The 19,648-nt window shown below is 41.6% G+C and overlaps 1 protein-coding gene across 1 annotated transcript in view; it reads left to right on the top strand.

The window, feature by feature from the left end:
* SYNE1 (spectrin repeat containing nuclear envelope protein 1) overlaps positions 1 to 19,648 on the top strand; it is a 513,156-nt gene that overhangs the window by 22,346 nt on the left and 471,162 nt on the right.

The raw sequence follows: 19,648 nt of genomic DNA, 5'->3' as shown, positions 1-19,648 counted from the left end.
CATAGAAACCAATGAGCTTCTAACCCCAGCTTGTTCATTTAAGCTTTGGTAATAAAACCTGGAAGCTCATTGGTTTCTATGCAGAAGTGAGCCTGATTTTGCACTTTCCAGCTTTAGTAAATAAACCCCATTGTGTACTTAAAAGTGGGGTATGCCTGTATAATTTTGCTCAGTGTATACCGTAAATATTAGTATGCAGTTATATTATGTGTACAGTATCTTGGAAAGAATCCAGGCATTTTTTAAAACAGTCTACTAACCTGGCCAGAATCAGCTGTTGAGGGAGTCTTTGAAGGGATCCTGCGTGGCCCTGAAACATTACAATTTACTGCCGTGATGTGATTGTTTTAATATATTTTTGGATTTTGAAGATCCATGGTGTGCTGGCAATATACAGTTTATTTTGACAGTTTTGAATAAAATTCGTTGAAAGCTATGGGATGCATTCTGAATTAGCAGTATGTGTTAGGCTCGCTTGAAGCAGGGCACAATAATATCTGCTTCAGTATCTGCTCACCCTGGTTATTAAAACCTTAGAACCCAAGTGGTAACTGCTTCCTTTACCTGTTCTTCCTGACACATAAAACCCACTATTGCTCACACCAGCTTAGTTGTGGAAAATCCCAGTGACCATCAACACCAAACTGCTGCTTTGAGAAGGGGGATGTTTTTCTGAGGCCCTTTTTCAAAAAGCTGGGTATTAGTAATAATAAAAATAATAAACTTTATTTCATATAGGGTCTTTAAAGGTAACTTTTCAAAGCTCTTTACAGAGAAAACATAAGAAATGCACAGGATAAAAAAAGGAGAAAAGGGTCATTATGTAAAAGTTTGTCCAAAGAAAAACACCAGCAGAAATAATAAGCACCGATGTAGGACTAACTGGACGTAGTGTACGCTCTTTACACTTTTCTAAATCAGTCAATATTGCACTACTCTGAGACAGAACATATGCATCGTAGCTTTGTTTCCACACCATTGATCACTGTGTAGAATGGTGTTTACACAAATGCAGTCAACCTATGCGTATGGAAGATGTGTTAATATGCACTTTTACAAGGTGCTATAGCTTTATGTGAATACGTAAATAGGATCTCTGCAATACAGTCTTGATCAGCCTTTCTCAACTTTTCAACAAAGGAACCCTTGAAATAACTTGACAGTATCAGGAAAACCCTTCTAAAAATTACTGTATCCACAACTCATGATTGTTATAGTGATGATCAGTTGAGAAGAAAGCTCCTTACACTTGTAGTCATTGGGAACAATTACCCCCTTACAGATATCTCAAAAAATCAATGGTGTCAGTGGGAACTTAGCTGAGAGGCAGAAATTGCCCATTGCTCAAGGAACCAATAGCAACCGCTGGAGGAACTTCAAGGTTCCATGGAATCCTGGTTGAGAAACCTTGGTCTAGATTACATTTCCTGAGCAATAAGCCATGGCCACATAGATAAGCATGAGAATGGAATGTCATACCATATCAAGTCACAGGAAAACTGTAAATATGTAAGTCCATACGGCTGATTATCCAAGTAAATAATATTACAAGGTGAAGTATACACTGCGCACTCTCTTTTCCTCAGTGATACTTGATCATTCCAGGTTTCTTTGTTTATTTAGCACAGTTCATGCCTCCTATCCTCATTGTTGATATGCTAATAAGGTCTTGAGGGGAGAATTAAATTATCAGGAACAGCTTTTCTATCTCATGTAATTTAATTAAGTATGTTGCTAATCAAAAGTAAATTCTGTTATTGAATAATGGCATTACATGATATCCATGCCTTAACCAACAAATTACCCTATTTATCTTGGTATAAATGGGTTTCACAAGTACCAATTGCCATCTACAAGGCCGAAAAGCAAATGGAAAACCAATTTGATTATGACACTAAGCAATGTGGGGAAGCAGCATTGATTTGTCATCAAAAACTAAACAGAGTTGAGTTTTGTTTTGCCAACACTCCCTGCTTTAAAATCATTTTAAGTGTGTTAACAACTTACCATCTGTGCCTTGTGGTGCACTGAAACGCTGGGTTTGCAAGGTGCATTGGGGTGCCCTTCAAAAGGGCATCATACTGCCAATTGTTCATTACCATAAGTTGCTTTAGGCTGGGTTCACACCTCCGATGGATGTGGCTCACAGCAGGGGTCCGGTGCATCCCTGTTCTCCATTTCAGGGGCGAATCAGGGCCGAATTTTTGCCTGAATTCGGCCCCGAAACAGGGCCGAAGACACACAGCGTTCCTGTGCAAGCCGTTCCGCAGCCGCAATGGAGATATGTGAACCGGCTCCATAGACAGCCGGTCAACGTCAACTGTAATGCGAATTGGATGAGGGGAAAACCGCATCCAATTCGCATAGGTGTGAAACCAGCCTCAATGTATGGTACAATGCACATTTTGCTGTGTGTTGCCAGAATGCATACGTTTCAACTGAAAGCTGTGCAGGAGGTGTTGAAGGTACATAATGGAAGAGCATAAACAAGAAATGTTCTGGAATGCAAACTCCGGGGTCAAAGAAATTCTCATAGGGTGCTTAGTAGAGGGATCAAAGCAGAGTCCTTCAAGGTGTGCCATGCATACCAAGGGTGAGGAGTGCCGAAAAGGAAAATAGTAAATTATCCAAAGACTGTAATTTTCAGAGAGAAAACAACAAATTTCAGTGGTAAGATATACATCCCTTCTTGAAGGCTTTAAACAATATAAAACCATTTAAAATGTAAATGCATAAAAAGTCCTCAAAATGAAAGGAGAGTGATATCGCTAATACTAAAAATGCATTTTTTTAAAATCTATGTTCCTACCAGATTGTATTTTATTTTTAATGTTAGCTTAATTTATTATTAACATTTTTATTACAGATTTTAGAAAAGAGGATACAAACACATTATACATAGCTTACAGTTTACAATTCAAGCACACATAAGTGTGGAGTATAAAACAATAACAAAATTAAATAAGGTACATGAACATCCAGAAAGATACACCGACATGGGCCTCTCTAGTATTATCAATGCAGAGTAGGTATTCTCATCTCAACATTGGGTCAGGTTAATTTAATGTGTAATAGGGTTAGTGTTTATGTTTAGTGATTAGACCACATACAGTATATTACTATATGTGGGCTTCCATACCTGGTCAGAAACAGTATCTAATTAATCCACTTATTCTGATGCAAGCAGTTAGAGCCCCCCTCCATCCTCCAATGTCCGTGTATAGTGTCCCGAGTCCTCTGGCATCTGGCTATACATTCAACGCCATCTGTAAAGTCGCCTTCTTTTGGTGGTCTGTCTGTGCAGAATAAAAATTCTTCCTTTAAGCCTCCGCTCACACTGGTGTGATTTGTCATGCAATTTGACAGTTCCAAATCGCAAGACAAGTCGCACCTCATTGTCAGCAATGGAACCATTTAAGTTGCCGCAACTCGTGTCACAGTGACTTTGAAAAAGGTTCCTGCACTACTTTTTGCCTATTTTATTGCCACTTGTATAGACTTCTGTTAAACAAAGTCACAAGCCACAATGAAATCATTGGTGCAAATTGCACTTATCTGAGGCTTTTAAATCTCACTGAAGTAGCACGATTTCAAAGCTGCACCAGTGTGAACCAGGGCTCATAGAAGTCTGAACGAAAACCTTCAGTAATTTTATTGGGTTTTAACAAAGAAAGATTACATAACAAACATAAGATTGAATTTGACAAATAGAGCAAAGAAATTATACAGAGCCATAGATTGAACATATAGTAATCATACATAAGATTAAATGTAAAAAACAGAAGAAAAAGCTTTTTATGATTGCTTATACTTAAATATTAGGCAATAAGTAAATAGAGAAAAAGATTTCAGTATGATCAAATGAAAGTCCTTTGCCTGATCAGGTAAAAAAAATTGGGAGGGAGTATGTAAAGGAAAACTATAGAGTGAAAAATACAGGGCTGCCATAGCTATCCTCCTTCTGAAAATGCTAGTTGCCCAGCTGTCTCTGGCTCAAATAAAGTGGAACTTTTCCCATAACAACTTGATAAAAAATAGTGTTCTTTAGGATAGAACATACCTTCCATATTATGCTACGAAAATTGTTGTGTGCTCTATATTGCCTCCAGCATTGTTCCTGTTTCTTCTTGCTGGAGGCTGCCATTTTGCTGAAGCCTAAAGCCCCTGAGCAGCAGTAAATCTTGAGGCTGTCATGAGATCAGCCTCTACATTTTCGGCATAGTGACAAACAAAAAGAGAGCAACTGAGCATGTGCAGAGCAGGGTGAGACAGTGGGGTTGATTTACTAAAGGCAGCTATACTGTGCACTGCAAGTGCACCTGCTCCAGAGCTTAGTAAATGAGGTAAAGCTTCACTTTGCAAAGAGTACACAATCACATGCAAGGAAAATAAAAAGCAGCATTTTTGCTTGTACATAATTGGATGATAGAAAACAGCAGATCTTCCCCTCATTTCAGAGCTTCCCATTAGATCTTCAGCAAATGCACTTGAAGTGCACAGTATATTTGCCTTTAGTAAATCAACCTTAGTGTATTACTGGAATTCAAACAGTATAGGCACTTATTTTTAATGTTTTACATAGCTATAGTTGTAAATGGGGCCAGCATGAAGTGATCTAGCAGGACTTAATTTTCTGACTAAAATTTCATTTTCACACTGAGTGCGGGGGCTTCCTTTTAGAGGCGCTTTTCGGCCGATAGCGGGGTGCTTTTAACCCACGACAGCGGCCGAATAAAGGGTTAAAAGATTTGCAGGCGCTTCGGCGGCGCTGCCTATTGAATTCAATGGGCAGGGGTGCTTGTAGTATACACTGCTCCTAAAGCGCCACAAAGATGCTGCTTGCAGGACTTTTTTTAACGTCCCGCAAGCGCACAGCTCCAGTGTAAAAGCACTCGGGCTTTCACACTGGAGTGACAGGAGAGGCGCTTTACAGGCGCTATACAGGCACTATTTTTAGCGCTATAGCCCGGCAAAGTGCCTCAGTGTGAAAGTAGCCTAAGACACTGGTGGAAATTTACTAAAACTGGAGCCCAGAGAATTTGGTGCAGCTGTGCATAGTAACCAATCAGCTTCTAAATTCAGCTTGCTCAATGAAGCTTTGACAATAACACCTAGTAGCTGATTGGTTACTATGTACAGCTGAGCCAGATTCTCGGTGCTCCAGATTTAGTAAATCTCCTCCACAGACCGGAAACAGGCATGCAGTTATGGAAACTCAGAGTGAACTCTGTGGGTTGATTGTTATTATTGATTTACTAAAGACAAATAGACTATGCCCTCTGCAAGTGCAGTTGCTCCAGAGCTTAGTAAATGTAAGGCTTCACTTTGCAAAGAGTACCCAATCACTTGCAAGGAAAATGAAAATAATGAAATTTTTGCTTGCACATGATTGGATGATTGTAGTCAGCAGAGCTTCTGCTCAGTTACTAAGCTCTGGAGCAACTGCTCTTGCAGAGTGCAACTGCACTTCGCTAAGTGCACAGTCTTGTTGCCTTTAGTAAATCAACCTCTGTATTCCTGATCTGCAGACATGGGGGTTGATTTACTAAAGGCAATTACACTGTGCACTTTGCAAAGTGCAGTTGCATTCTGCAAGTGCAGTTGCTCCACAGCTTGGTAAATGAGCAGAAGCTCTGCTGACTTCCAACATCAAATCATGTGCAAGCAAAAATGCAGTTTGTTTATTTTCCTTGCATGTGATTGGGTACTCTTTGCAAAATAAAGTTTTACCTCATTTACTAAGCTCTGGAGAAACTACACTTGCAAAGTGCACAGTCTTTTTGCCTTTAGTAAATCAACCCCAACTTTCTGAAACAATGATCTAAAAGGAGTACTGAAGCCACTGCAGCAGCATGACAACCAAGGAAATTGTATTTCAGTGCAGCATTAAAAACGTCCATACTTCCTTTACTGCAGGTTACTTTTATGATTACCCAAGGTTGCATTGTTATTATTTAAAGTGGAACTCCAACTTAAATATTTTTGCATGGTCTTAAACAGAAATTGTAGGGGTTAGGACCTCTATTACGTGCTGTGTGTTCCTTTTTGGAAGAAGTGAGGTAAGATTTCCTTGGCAGGGAAACAAACAGAGGTCTTAGCATTTTTTTCATTCTGTCCAAAGCTAAGAAAAAAAAATTGACTTTAAAGTGTAACTGAAGACAACATTTTGCCTTTAGTTACACTTTTTTTTTCTCAAACAAAAGGGTTTTATTTAAAAGACATTATATCAAACAGTTCCAGAGCATAGACAGTTCACATAAAGTACAGAATATAGCACACATAAAAGAAACGATCAGTGCATTACATCTCTTACTCTCGTCATATTCCAAGTACATTACAAGACTTGATTAACCAAAATTACCTTTCTCCAGCTCCACTATTCATCCACAATATTCAGGTATCTCTTCCTTTATATCCATTGAAAACAATTTGACATCTATGAGCTTTAAAATAAGCAGTCATACACCAAATCTACTGGTGCTAGACCAGGAACATCCAGCCAATGGGCCCAGAGTTTCTCATATTTTTTGAAGGTCCGCCTATGTTGATATATGATCTTTTCCATACGGAGAGTGATCCCCATTTGGGTAATCCATTCCTGCACCGTGGGCGGGTCCTTGGATTTCCAATGCCTGAGAATTAACATACGAGCCTGGAACAAAGCTCGTCCAATAGCTTGCTTAAGGATATCTCCCATCAAGAGGCCATCTAATATCCCCAGCAAGCAAGGTTTAGGGTCTAAAGGTATCAGGACCTGGAAAACCCTATTAATAGTGTCAATGACATTGTTCCAATATAAGTGCAGTTTGGGACATCACCATAGGAGATGGATGAGATCTCCGTGATCTCTGCAACATCTGGTGCAGGTGGAGTCTGTGCATACTCCCATACGGGCTAATCTAGCAGGCATGTAGTGTACTCTAGAGAGTATAAAGAGCTGGGATAGTCTTTGGGCAACATTTAACGAGCACAGGGAGACCGCCTGCAAGGCTTCCTCCCATTGCTCTTCTTCAAACGTCCCAACCTCTTGTTCCCATTGGGACATAACCTTCAAAGGTGTGTCCCCTAGGAAGAGATTCAAGAGCATTGTATAGCAGTCTGATATAAAACCTTTATAAGTAGTTACTTCAAACAGGTAATTAAAAATTGATGTAGACTCCAGGGTCCAAATGTCTGCACCCCTCTGGGCATCTACCGCATGTTTAAGTTGTCTATAGTAAAAATACATCAAAGCCGGCAATTGAAAGGCCTTTCTAAGCTCCAAGAAGGATCTCAATTTGCCATCTCTAAATATGTGTACCATGTGTGACACCCCGTATTGTTTCCATTTCAGACCATATGGTATTTTCGCTATTTCCGGATAATGGTTATTCTCCCAAATAGGGCTATATTTAGTGAACCCATTCACCCCCTGGAGCATCCTGACCTTATTCCAAATCTTCTGCATAAGGGCATAAGTTGGGAAGAGTTTATTGGATCTATTATACTGTAGGGCCTCTAAACCATCCGCAATCTCTCTCTTGGTCGTAAAACTGAGTAGTTGAGCTGAAGAGTCCAACAGGTTCAGTTCCAGTTCCTGTCTGGGCCGTATAACCCTATCAATGTGCTGCAATTGGGAGGCTAAGTAGTACACCCAGGGATTAGGCAGCGCCAAAGCACCATTGTCTTTGGAACGCTGTAGCTGCTCAAGTTTAATTCTAGGGGGTTTCGAGAGCCATATGAATGACCAGAAAATCGAATTAATGATTCTGAACTTTTTCAAAGTGATGACTATTGGGGAGTTGTGAAGCACATAAAGTAGTTGTGGCATAAGGATCATCTTTATTAGATTTATCCTCCCTACTTGGGATAGTTTCAGCTTACTCCACACTTTGACTCGATCGCAACATCGATTGATCAAAGGGGTTAGGTTTAGATTAACGTAGTCCAATGGACTAGCTGTAACTTGTATGCCTAGATACCTAAGGGATGTCAAGATCGGGATATCCTGCAAGGTCTGTTGGGAGGGAGGCGGTGCACGGTCCAGTAGCAGGAGGTAGAACTTGGTCCAATTAATAACTAGACCAGAGTACCTCCCGAACAGGCCAATGACCTTCATCGCTTCTGACAGTGAAGTGGATGTATCACCAAGTAGCAGCATGGTGTCATCGGCGTACATAATAACCTTCTCCTGAAGATCCCTTTATCGAAACCCCTGTATTGAGGAAGTGGCACGTATTATAGCAGCCAGGGGCTCAATAGCCATAGCAAATAGGAGGGGAGACAAGGGGCATCCCTGCCTTGTGCCTCTGTGTAAGTTAAAGGATGGCGAGATCTTCCCCCTTCCCTAATAGCTGCTATTGGGGACGGATAAAGTAGCTATATCCATGTAATGAACCCGTCTCCAATTCCAAACTTCCTCATCACCGCCCATAGATACTCTCACTCAATGCTATCGAATGCCTTGTGGGCATCTAGTGATAGCAGTGCTCGATCTCCCCTATTGTCTGCCTAGGATTGGATATTGAGAAAAAGTCTGCGAAGATTTATCGCAGTCGACTTTTGGGGCATAAACTCGGATTGATCTGAGTGTATTATGGTAGCGCATGACTTTATTCATTCAGACCGCTAGTACCTTGGCTAGGATTATTACATCATTTTGCAGAAGAGAGATAGGTTGGTACGATCCCGGGTCAAGTGGATCCTTATTGGGCTTAATATCAAAACTATGTTCGCTCTGGTCATTGACTGAGGGAAGTTACCAGTCTCTCTCGCTGCATTAAACACCTTCAACAGGTGTGGAAGTATAAGCTCATCATATTGTTTATATACCTCAATGGGGAGTCCATCGTCTCCTCAATCTGCAATTCTTCAACAGTTAGGGGGGCATCAAGCTCTGCCTTAGCTTCCGCTGTTAAGCTGGGCAACTGGACAGTGTCCAAATATTCAGTTAAAGAATCTGACGAGTATGTTTGCTTGGATTCATATAAAGAAGAGTAAAATCTCACCAGCTCTGACAAAATTTGGTCTGGGGAGTTGGTTAGCCCACCCAGGTGTGTACGTAGTGCTCCAATAGAGGGGGAAGTTTGATGGGAGTGGGCAATAGTTGCTAACAGGCGTCCAGTGTGCTCACCCTCCTCATAGAATGCCGCTTTATGAAAGAATCTCTTTCTCTCCGCTGCGGATGCCATGGTCTGGTACAGCGCATCTTGCGCCGAGAGCCAGACCTTATTATTTTTAGTTGGATCTGCAATGAATTTAACCTCTAAGTCCTCTGCCATACGTTCTATTCCCTACCTCTGAGCCTTTGTTTTTCTTTTAATAGCTTGAATTTCAGTAATGAAGAGGCCCCGTAGGACTTCCTTAAAGGCCTCCTAAGTCGTGGCCACCGATTCGTCGGCGGGAAGGGAAGAGATTTAACCAGAATGCATTAATTTTCCATGGGGCCTTGGCCATCGTGGAAGGAGGGCGTACCTCCAGGGTCACAATCAGGGGGAATGATCCGATACACTCCTGAGAGCATAGGCCACCTCAGAAATGTATCGTTCAGCTACATATGAATATGAATATAAATCTCTCCTGGACAGTGATGAGTAACTCCTGGAAAAGCAAGAGAACTGCTTCACTCCTGGATTTTTTGCCCTCCACGGGTCTTTCCACCCCACTTCCTCAATGAATTTCCGAAGGGCTGTACGGTTCACCCCCCTCCCGCCCACTACAGGTGGATGTTTGTCCAATAACTGATCCGTATAATTATTGAAGTCTCCGAAAGCATACAACGGTACCTCCGGGTGCTTAACTTGGTATACAACAAGAGCTCTCAATATCTGATTGTTATACGGGGGGGTACATAGACAAAGGTTAGTATACATTTAAAAGTAAACAATTTGCATAGAAGAAAGACATATCTGCCATCAATCTCAGAGCCTAATTCCTCATAATCTATGGAGCTATGTATCAGCGCACTCACGCCTCTAGAATACGAGGTATGAGTGGAGTGATACGCCTTGCCCAGCCATCTAAAATTGAATACGAGGTATGAGTGGAGTGATACGCCTTGCCCACCCATCTAAAATTGAGACATGACACAGAGTCCGCTGTAAAGTGAGTCTCTTGCAAGGCACAGATAGCTGGCAGGCGTGTCCTTAGCAGAGACCATACCATGGTCTGTTTCAGAGGGTCTTGCAACCCCCTAATGTTCCATGACAGCACAGTCACTGTCGTCATCATTGAGTATCCAGTAAATGTCTACAGGGGAAAGCCATTTCTTGCCCCTCTTACTCCCATATAGGCAGGGGGAAGGGACTCTCCTGTCATACCTGAAAGGTATTGTCAGTTGGTGAATCAACCAAAAAGAGAGAAAAGAAGCTACAGCTCCACTTGTCCGGTGACATATTCTGACTGCTCTGGAACAAACTTGCATAAAGGAGTATCTTAAAACGCACAACGGTGCGTTAACCAAATATAGATGCCTCTTCTGATGTAGGCTGTCTGCATGTATGGACTCAACACACAGAAGGGCATATACTCTTTGTAATTCAGGACACTGATGTGTCGATGGGAACATCAAAACTTTGTGGGACAACAGGTCCCTCCGACCGCCGATAGGGTCCCAAACAACTATAGCATATTTCCTGGTAAATATTAATAAATACATAAGTAAAAAAAAAAAGGAAAAAATCAGTGTAAGTTTCCGGCACTGCCCTCAGCCGAGGGAGGGATAAGGGAGAGCACTGGACTGGTGTCAGCCGTGTCAATCTATCTCCGCTTCAGGTCTCTGAGCTTGGCGGAGCGCGTCTTCGTTGGCATCCAGCCAGTCTGAGGCCTCAGCAGGATGTTCAAAAAAATGCGCTTGACCCCTCAGAGTAACTCTGAGTTTTGCAGGATATAGCATCGCATAGGAGGCTTGTAACTTCTGTAGGCGTTTTTTAATCTCGGAGAACCGCGAACGACTCTTCTGGACTGCGGCCGAGAAATCGGGGTAAAATGAGATCCGCGTGCCATTGTACTGGATGTTCCTCTTCTCTCTGGCTAGCCTCAAGATAATCTCTCTGTCCCGATAATTTAGGAGGCGGGCCAGCATCGGGCGAGGGGGGTTTCCTGGTGAGAGAGGCCTTGTGGGTACTCTGTGGGCCCGTTCTACAGGATATAAATGGGTAAAAGCCTCCTTGCCAAAAACGTTAATCATCTACTGTTCTATGAACTGCGTGGGGTCACGACCCTCCACCTTCTCAAGCAACCCCACTATGCGCACATTATTACGTCTGAGATGATTTTCGAAATCCTCAGCACATGTATCAGTGGCTCTCGCTAGACGTGAGGTGGACTGGGATTCTCTGATCATTATAGGAAGTTTATCTTCGATTTCACTTATTCTACTTTCTGCTGCAGCGGTCTGTTCTCTGATTTTTTGGATATCTTGCCTGAATAGACTGACCTCTTCCTTCAAAAACATGCTTGCAGGTTATTTACAGAGGCTGTACATTTACTCACTGCCTTTAAAATAGCAGCCAGTGTGGGCTGTTCACCCCCCTCCTCATCAGGTTCCTCAGGCTCCTCAGTGATAGCGCTGCTGTTATCTGCCTGAGCCATCATGGCGCCTGCTCCCTGCTCCCTTTCTCCCTCCTCCTCCTCAGTATCACTAGGTGCAGTGTAATCATCCAGAGGCTGCGCTGCGGTCAGGTCCGATTTCTCGGTCATTTTGTGGGCATGGTACCTCATATCCTTAGGGTGATCAGCGGAGCCATCTCTGGGGCATTTCACCTGTTTATGCACCCCTTCCTTTACCTTATCCGCACCACGCTTCTGTGCGGACAGTGGAGCGGCGCCATTTTGGGAATCCATCCGTGAGCTGTCTCCTCTCTGTCCTCGGGTCATCATACCGTCTGTGCAAACCGGGATGTCAGCGGGATGTATAGAAGACTTACCCAGGGCAGTTCATCGGCAATCGGGCGGTATGCAATGCCGGAAACCGGATGGATTCAGGATGACAACGGGAGCTCTGTGACAAGACGTCTGTTCACATGCCTCGCTGGCCACGCCCCCCTTTAGTTACACTTTAATGTTACACTTTACACTGGTATTCATAGATTGTTATATAGTGTGAGTAGGTAGGTAGCTGTACAAATTGTATCATCTAAATGCTTAATTGAAAGACCACTCCAATCTTCCTTCACTGGTGAATGGTTATTAGTCAAATACAAACGTAATCTTTTTCTTTCATCCCTATTTCCATGGTATTTCCATGTAGTCATCTCTGCTGGATATGTAGAGAGGAAGTTTTAAAGCTGATTGTCAAAGCAAAAGTTAAAACGGATGAGCTTTGTTCTGTTTGTTGTATGCTAGCTTGATATTGGCACAATCCGTTGGAAACTGTTATGACACCTTTAGCTAGACAAGCTTACCAAGTGAAAAATGCTGCACTTAAACTTCAATTATCACACCTCAGCAAAATATAAAATCCATCCCAGAGTCATTGACATAAGTGGGACATTTCAGCAGCAGAGGCACTATAGTAAAATGTCAGAGCAAATTGTTTCTAAACAAAAGTGCACTGCTTCCTCTTCCTAATCTGGAGCTGAGATATGACTACTGTTCTTTTAATTACGTTTTTGCTGCCAATCACAACCATTTATCTCTTACTATATTAGTCCTTCACATGTTGAGCTGGCTTCAGAGGGAATATGTTATAACTGATATAACAAAGATGTGAATGTAGTTATTGATAGTAGGTACACAGCTACATAAGGTAAGTTGACAAACGTTAGCAAATGTGGAACTCCAGACAAAACATGTTTTAGTTTAGAAGTGAGAAATGAAGATTAAAGCCTCGTACACATGATCGGATTTTCTACAGAAAAAACATCAGACTTTTGTCCAAAGGGTGCTGGTCAGGAACTTGTCTTGCATACAAATGACAAGGAATTGTCGGCCAAAAAACACGAACGTAGTGACGTATTAGACGTACTACGAGACTACAAAGAGGAAGTTCAATTGTCAGGCGCCACCCTTTGGGCTCCCTTTGCTAATTTCGTGTTAGTAGAAGTTTGGTGAGTGTTGATTCACGCTTTTCATTTCGCGTTTTTCATTTCGCACTTTTCAGTTTGCGCTTTTCAGTTCGTTTCTGAACGGCCGTTCGTCAACCAGCCATGTTGCTGAATCGGAGGAGATAACGTGTTATTTATTATTGCCCTTGGAGTTATTGCTTTGGCCCAAGTCTAGTCCAGGAACAGGAGGAGGAGGATTTCTTGGACCAAAAATTGCTTGCTTTATTAACCGTGACCAATTGTGTCGTATGCCTATGCTGCAGGAGAATAATCCTTGGCATTGTTAATCCCCTATATTAAGAAGCGGGACACATGCATGAGGCTTTTATTTTATTTTTTGGTTGAATAATGATTTGATTTGGTATATTTTCTATATTTTTGGATGCATAGAATGCACTTTTTGGTTAAGTTCTATTGGCACATAGCATGTTTAATTTTATTTGTTTTCTTTTTTTAATGCACAATAAAAAAAATGTGCAGAATAATACTTGGCTATGTGTTTTACTTCAAATGACAGTTTGGGAGTAGGCACTTACATTTAAAAAAAATGTAAAATTAACAAGGGACACCAACATAGTTGTATCTTTGATCTTAAAAACCATGGGATAATGGTGTTGTGGTACAAAAAAAAAATAAGAAGCATAATAATATTATTCTTGATATCACTAGAAAAAAAGCCTTTGAAAATTAAGCAGCTTCATTATTATCCCATTTAAGAAGAAGAGAATGTGCGCTGCATTTCAAGATTTCATAATTTGCCACGTCACGAATGTTAATTCTCCATTACGAACGCTAGTTTACAAGACCGACCGCTTGCGGCTCGTCCTTGCTTTCGAGCATGCGTGTTTGTACTTTGGACTTTTGTCTAACGGACTTGTGTACACACGATCGGAAAATCTGACAAAAGACCGATGTCCGCGGAAAATTTATAAGCCTGCCATCCAACATCTGTCCACGGAAAATCCGACAACAATTGTCCGATGGCGCGTACAAACGGTCGGATTTTAGGCCAACAGTCTGTCATCACATAATTCCTGGTGGAAAATCTGATCGTGTGTACGAGGCTTTAGACTTTTTTTTTACCTTTTAATTTTTTTTGTTGTTGAGATTTCTCTTCCTGTCCTTTTGACCATTCAATACAGAAAGTGAAGAGAATCACATTAGTGAAAGTATACAGAGGTTTTATTCCTTCCTACTCTACAAAAAAAGTGGGTTTTTTTCGTTCTTTCTTTGTACCCTGTATAAAGATTCTGTTACAAGTCTTGGCTCTAACTAATTAAAGTATATCTAAAGTATATCTAAAGCCAAAGGATTTTTTTTTTTTTTAGGATAGAGTAGTGAAATGTTAAAACCTGTCTTTTTTTATCTGTGTCCCATTGAGGAGATTTTCCATCATCATTAGACAATGGCTACTGGAACAAATCTGCCTATTGCAAATTTTTTTCCTTTATTCCTGTTTTGTTGCCAACTTAAAATGTTGTATTTTCCCTCACTTTCTATTCTGATGACAGCGCCCATTAAGGACAAATGCATGAATCTCAGTGGTGGCAACACAAACAGATATAAAAATGTAAATGGGGTTTATTCACCTACTCTAACAAAAACTAGAAAAAAAATAAGTTTTAGCTTCAGATATGCTTCAGTTCCAGTGGAGCTTCACCCAAAAGGGAAAGTTCCGTTTTAAAGTGATATTAAAGTCTTTTTTTTGCTCTGTGCAGTGATTTTGCACTGTGCAGCCCAGATCCTTCTCTTCTCGGGTCCCTTGCTGGAGCTCCTGGCCCCTCCCTCCTACCGAGTGCACCTATAGCAAACTGCTTGCTATGGGGGCACCTGAGCCAAGCCACGGCTTGGCCCTGCCCCCTCTCTCTCTTCATTGGCTCACTGACTTTGATTGACAGCAGTGGGTGCGGCACTGTGTCCCAGGTAATCAGGAGGGAGAGTCCCAGACATCCGAGTCTCTTGTGCAACATCACTGGATCGAGATGGGGCATTAACATAAAAAAAAACCTTCTGCCTTTAGAACCACTTTAAGGCTTCCTCTCCTGCTCCTCTTTCCCAAATAGCACTTTTTTGGGGGGGGCGGGTACCTAGTTTTGGCAGGTACCCCCTCCGACTGCCACATGAATCGCCTAGTTCTCCTCGCTCCCTGCAGTTTTCTGGGACACATCAGAGGTCCCAGAAGACTGCAGGACCATTCATAATCTACTAAAATGTGGTATAAACTCTGCACTGTGCGCGGTGGTACTTAGCATAGCTGCCTGCACAATGATCACCCCTTTAGGGGTTTAGGGGTAATCTCAATTAAAATGAAGTATATGTGGCCGTACTGCTTACTAAATGTGTATACTTAATGCATGCATGTTACCCAATAAAGTTCTTGACTATAATGCTTTTGTCACCTATCTAGTGCTGATGTTTGTAAACTAATAAACAATAAAATCAATGCATATTGTTAATGTGCTCCATGACTATGTTTCAATACATATGTGAAAATCCCAGAAATTGATATATATAAAAAGTGCTCTATGCTTATAAACAAATTGATTCTTAACTGCAATAAAGTCCATAAACATATGAAGTCTGTTGTGCTTCAAAGTGCCCAGTGCTGCAGATTTCATAACATTCAGTGTTCCGTGTGCAAACAAAACTCGGTGCTCCCCTACCTGATATGCCCTAATGTCCCGACTCCCGCACTGGACTGATATTGAGGTTTTATTTGTATAAGGAGAGTACTATAGGCCAACCTTTACTGAAGGTACAATAAATGAAGACCTGTTTGTGGTCATAGGCCGCTCTGTGGTCATGGTGAGTGCACCATTCATGAGATAATTCGTTTTGAGTTTGGGGTTAAGAGTGTCTAGTAAGAATGGTCTCGTAGCTCAAAGATTTGTATAAAATATTTATTGACTAAGAAAAGCTGTTTCTAGAGAAATATAAACAATAATAAAAAATAGTAATACAGGGCAAAAATTCATAAAATATGATAGTAGACGACTAGTGATAAAATGTATCAGGTATGAAAGTGGAGGTCCACCCTGGAAAAAAACATTGCACAAAAAAATACCTAAAAAATGGAGGAAAAGAAAACAAAATTTTTTTTTACTTACGTGAAATGGTTGTTGCTAGGCAGTCTTCCTAATCTGCCTCTTCCTACGCCGCGGTGATGTTGTCTCTTCTCCTTCCCGCGTTGTCTTCTGGGGAATGGGGCGCGGTGTGTTATGGGAACTGTGTGTATTCCACAACACATCGCGTCCCATTCACAAAGCGCTGCATGACTCGCGCATGTGCAGTAGGAAACAGGCAGTGGAGCCGTAAGGCTCCACTGCCTGTTTCCCTTAGTTAGGATGGTGGTGCCAGGACCCAAGAGCCGAGGGACAAGTCGGCCTCGGGCGGCCGACATCGCGGGCACCCAGGACAGGTAAGTACCGTATTTATCGGCATATAACACGCACAGGCGTATAACACGCACCTTCATTTTAGGAGGGAAGTTTCAGGAAAAAAACTTAAATTTTAAATAAAGAACTTTGAAGCAAAATAAGGGTCAATGCCCATCTGCAGTCTCACAATTGCCCATCAATGCAGCTTGATGAATGCCCATATGCAGCCTCTCCGTTGCCACAAATGCAGGCTGATCAATGCCCATCTGCAGCCTCACCTCAGATTACTGCTGCCTCGGAGGGGACATGGAGGGGGGCGGGATGAGCGCCGTCAGATTACATACAGTGAGAACCTCCTGTTTACTCAGCAGCCTCTTTAATACAAAGTTCTAGGATAGACAGAACACTGGTCCAATGCCGGCCCAGGAGACGAGACTTCCTATTACAGAGGCCGATGAGCAAACAGGAGATTCTCGCTGTATGTAATCTGATGGCTCTCGTCCTGCTCCCCTCCCTGTTCCCTTCTAGGCGACCCAATTTGCAGTATTGGCGTATAACACGCACACACTATTTGCACCCGATTTTCAGGGTGAAAAAGTGCGTGTTATACGCCAATAAATACAGTACTTATTTAAAGTCAGCAGCTACAGTGTCTGTTTTTTTTTTATGGCCGGAATCACGCTTTAAATCACAGCTAAAAATTAATATAGCTATATATATATACACTATAAAAACGGTTTTATATCACAAACCATGTAACACAAAAGGTATGCATGATAATTCAATTCAGCTATATATTCTATATATAAAAAATGTATTTGAACCAGACAGTATTTATTAGGTAGTCTGTCCTGGGGCTAAATTAAACCATAAATACAAAAATGCTTTATATATTAGATAAGGGGGCAGAAGAGAGGGAGTGGGACAGATTAACCACTTCCAGACGGCCGCATGGCGATATACGTCCTTACTTTAAAGGGGGATATCATTGCTATGGCAGCAGCTAGCTGCAATAACCCTGGTATCCTCTTGCTCGGCTGGCGGTCCGGTTTCCTATAAGAGTGGTCTCTGCAGTGGATTTGCTGCAAGATCACTTTTCTCGGCGCCGGGAGAGGCCCCCCCCCTCCTGCTGCACTCCGGTGTCCTCTGCCACTTACCAGAGCCGTTGGCAGTGGCGGAGGCAATCGCATCTTCACCCTTGCTGGGCATGGAGACGAGTGAGGGGAAGAAGGCCCCCACCAGTCTCCATAACAATGCAGGGCGGAAGCAATGTCAAAATGTCACTTCCGCGCATATCTCTTAAAGGGCCATTTTTTTTTTTTTTTTTAAATGACACTTTTTTTTTTTTTTTTTTGCATTTTAGTGTAAATATGAGATCTGAGGTCTTTTTGACCCCAGATCTCATATTTAAGAGGTCCTGTCATGCTTTTTTTCTATTACAAGGGATGTTTACATCCCTTGTAATAGGAATAAAAGTGACACATTTTTTTTTAAAACAGTGTAAAAATAAAAAATAAAAGGTAAAATAAATAAGAAAAAAATTTTTTAAACGCGCCCCTGTCCTGCCGAGCTCGCGTGCAGAAGCGAACGCATTCGTAAGTAGCACCCGCATATGAAAACGGTGTTAAAACCACACAAGTGAGGTATCACCGCGATCGGTAGAGCGAGAGCAATAATTCTAGCTCTAGACCTCCTCTGCAACCTGTACAATTTTTTAAAGTTGCCTATGGAGATTTTTAAGGGTAAAAGTTTGTCGCCATTCCACGAGCGGGTGCAATTTTGAAGCGTGTCATGTTGGGCATCAATTTACTCGACGTAACATTATATTTCACAATAAAAAAAAAATTGGGCTAACTTTACTGTTATTTTATTTTTTTATTCAAAAAAGTGTATTTTTTTCAAAAATAGTGCGCTTGTAAGACCGCTGCACAATTACGGTGTGACAAAAATTATTGCAACAACCGTCATTTTATTCTCTAGGGTGTTAGAAAAAAATTTATAATATTTGGGGGTTCTAAGTAATTTTCTAGCAAAAAAAAACAAACAGTTTTTAACAACAAATCTCAGAAAGAGGCTCGGTTCTTAAGTGGTTAAGGAGTGAGCAAGGAAAGAAACGAGGAAGCTCATGGTTTCATGGCTGACAGGACAGCAGTACTGAGTAGGACAGCTGATGGCTGACACTGGGGGGTGTCTGTCATGATTGAGGGTGGTGTAAGATGCTACAGCAGGTATGTAGTGAGGTTATCTTGTGGAGAAAAAGTATTGCGGGTGTGTAGGTGACTGTCAGCCAGGAGGAGCAGTTGTCAGTGTGAGGGATGACAGGGCAGTGAGTGGAAGCCAAGAATGATGTGAATTGCAAATACAGTCACAATTTGATAAATAATGATGAATGAGTGGGCTAATGGTGAGAGAACTGTCATGAGATATGGTGGCAGAGGGGTGTTCAGCGGGAAGGACTGGGGAGACAGGAACAAATGGGAAAACAAGCAACAAATGGGAGGAGACCAAGTGTGGTGTGAAGTACATGTGTAGTGATTTTGCATATTACCTTGATTTCAGACAACCAAAAATATATAAACAAATTATACAGAAAACAACAAAAATAAAGAAATAAAAAACTGACATCAAACTCAAATAAAATAATGATAAAACAACAATAAAATGTAATAAAAAATATGTATTTTTCATCTGATGATCCTGGACCAATTCTGATGATTGTGATGAAAATGACAGATTGTAGTGGTCCTTCGTACCTTGTTGGTTATTCTTATCCAATAAACATTTTATACTGATCATTGAGCTACATGACCGCTCTTAGTAAACAACCCTAATCCCAACAAAATATAAGAAGCCAGAGGCTGAAGCGGGCCCCACCTGTAACAAAAATAATAATATTGGGTGGACTAACCTTTTAATTAAGTAGAATAAGAAGATCCTACGGGCAATGAAGACTGCTAAAACACCATTTTCTTCAGACTCTGATAAATAAGTCCTGCTGTGTATACTTTATACCTTTTTCCGTGCACTTGGGAGGAGGGGGGTAGTTTTAGATTGAAAAGCACAGTGGCTAAGTGATTAGCACTTCCATCTAGCAGCACTAGGGCTGTCACTTGGAATCCCACCAAGGCATTACCTGCCTGGAGTTTGCATGTTCTCCTTGTGCCTACGTGGGCTTCCTCCCACATTCCAAAAATATGCTGGTAGGTTCATTGGCATCCAAATTGGCCCCAGTATGTGTAGGTATAA

The sequence above is a fragment of the Aquarana catesbeiana genome, linkage group LG04 (assembly GCF_042186555.1).
Source record: "Aquarana catesbeiana isolate 2022-GZ linkage group LG04, ASM4218655v1, whole genome shotgun sequence".
In the NCBI taxonomy this organism is placed as follows: Eukaryota; Metazoa; Chordata; class Amphibia; order Anura; family Ranidae; genus Aquarana; species Aquarana catesbeiana.
Note: the sequence above shows the minus strand (reverse complement) of the source record. Positions and strands in the feature narration are given on the sequence as shown.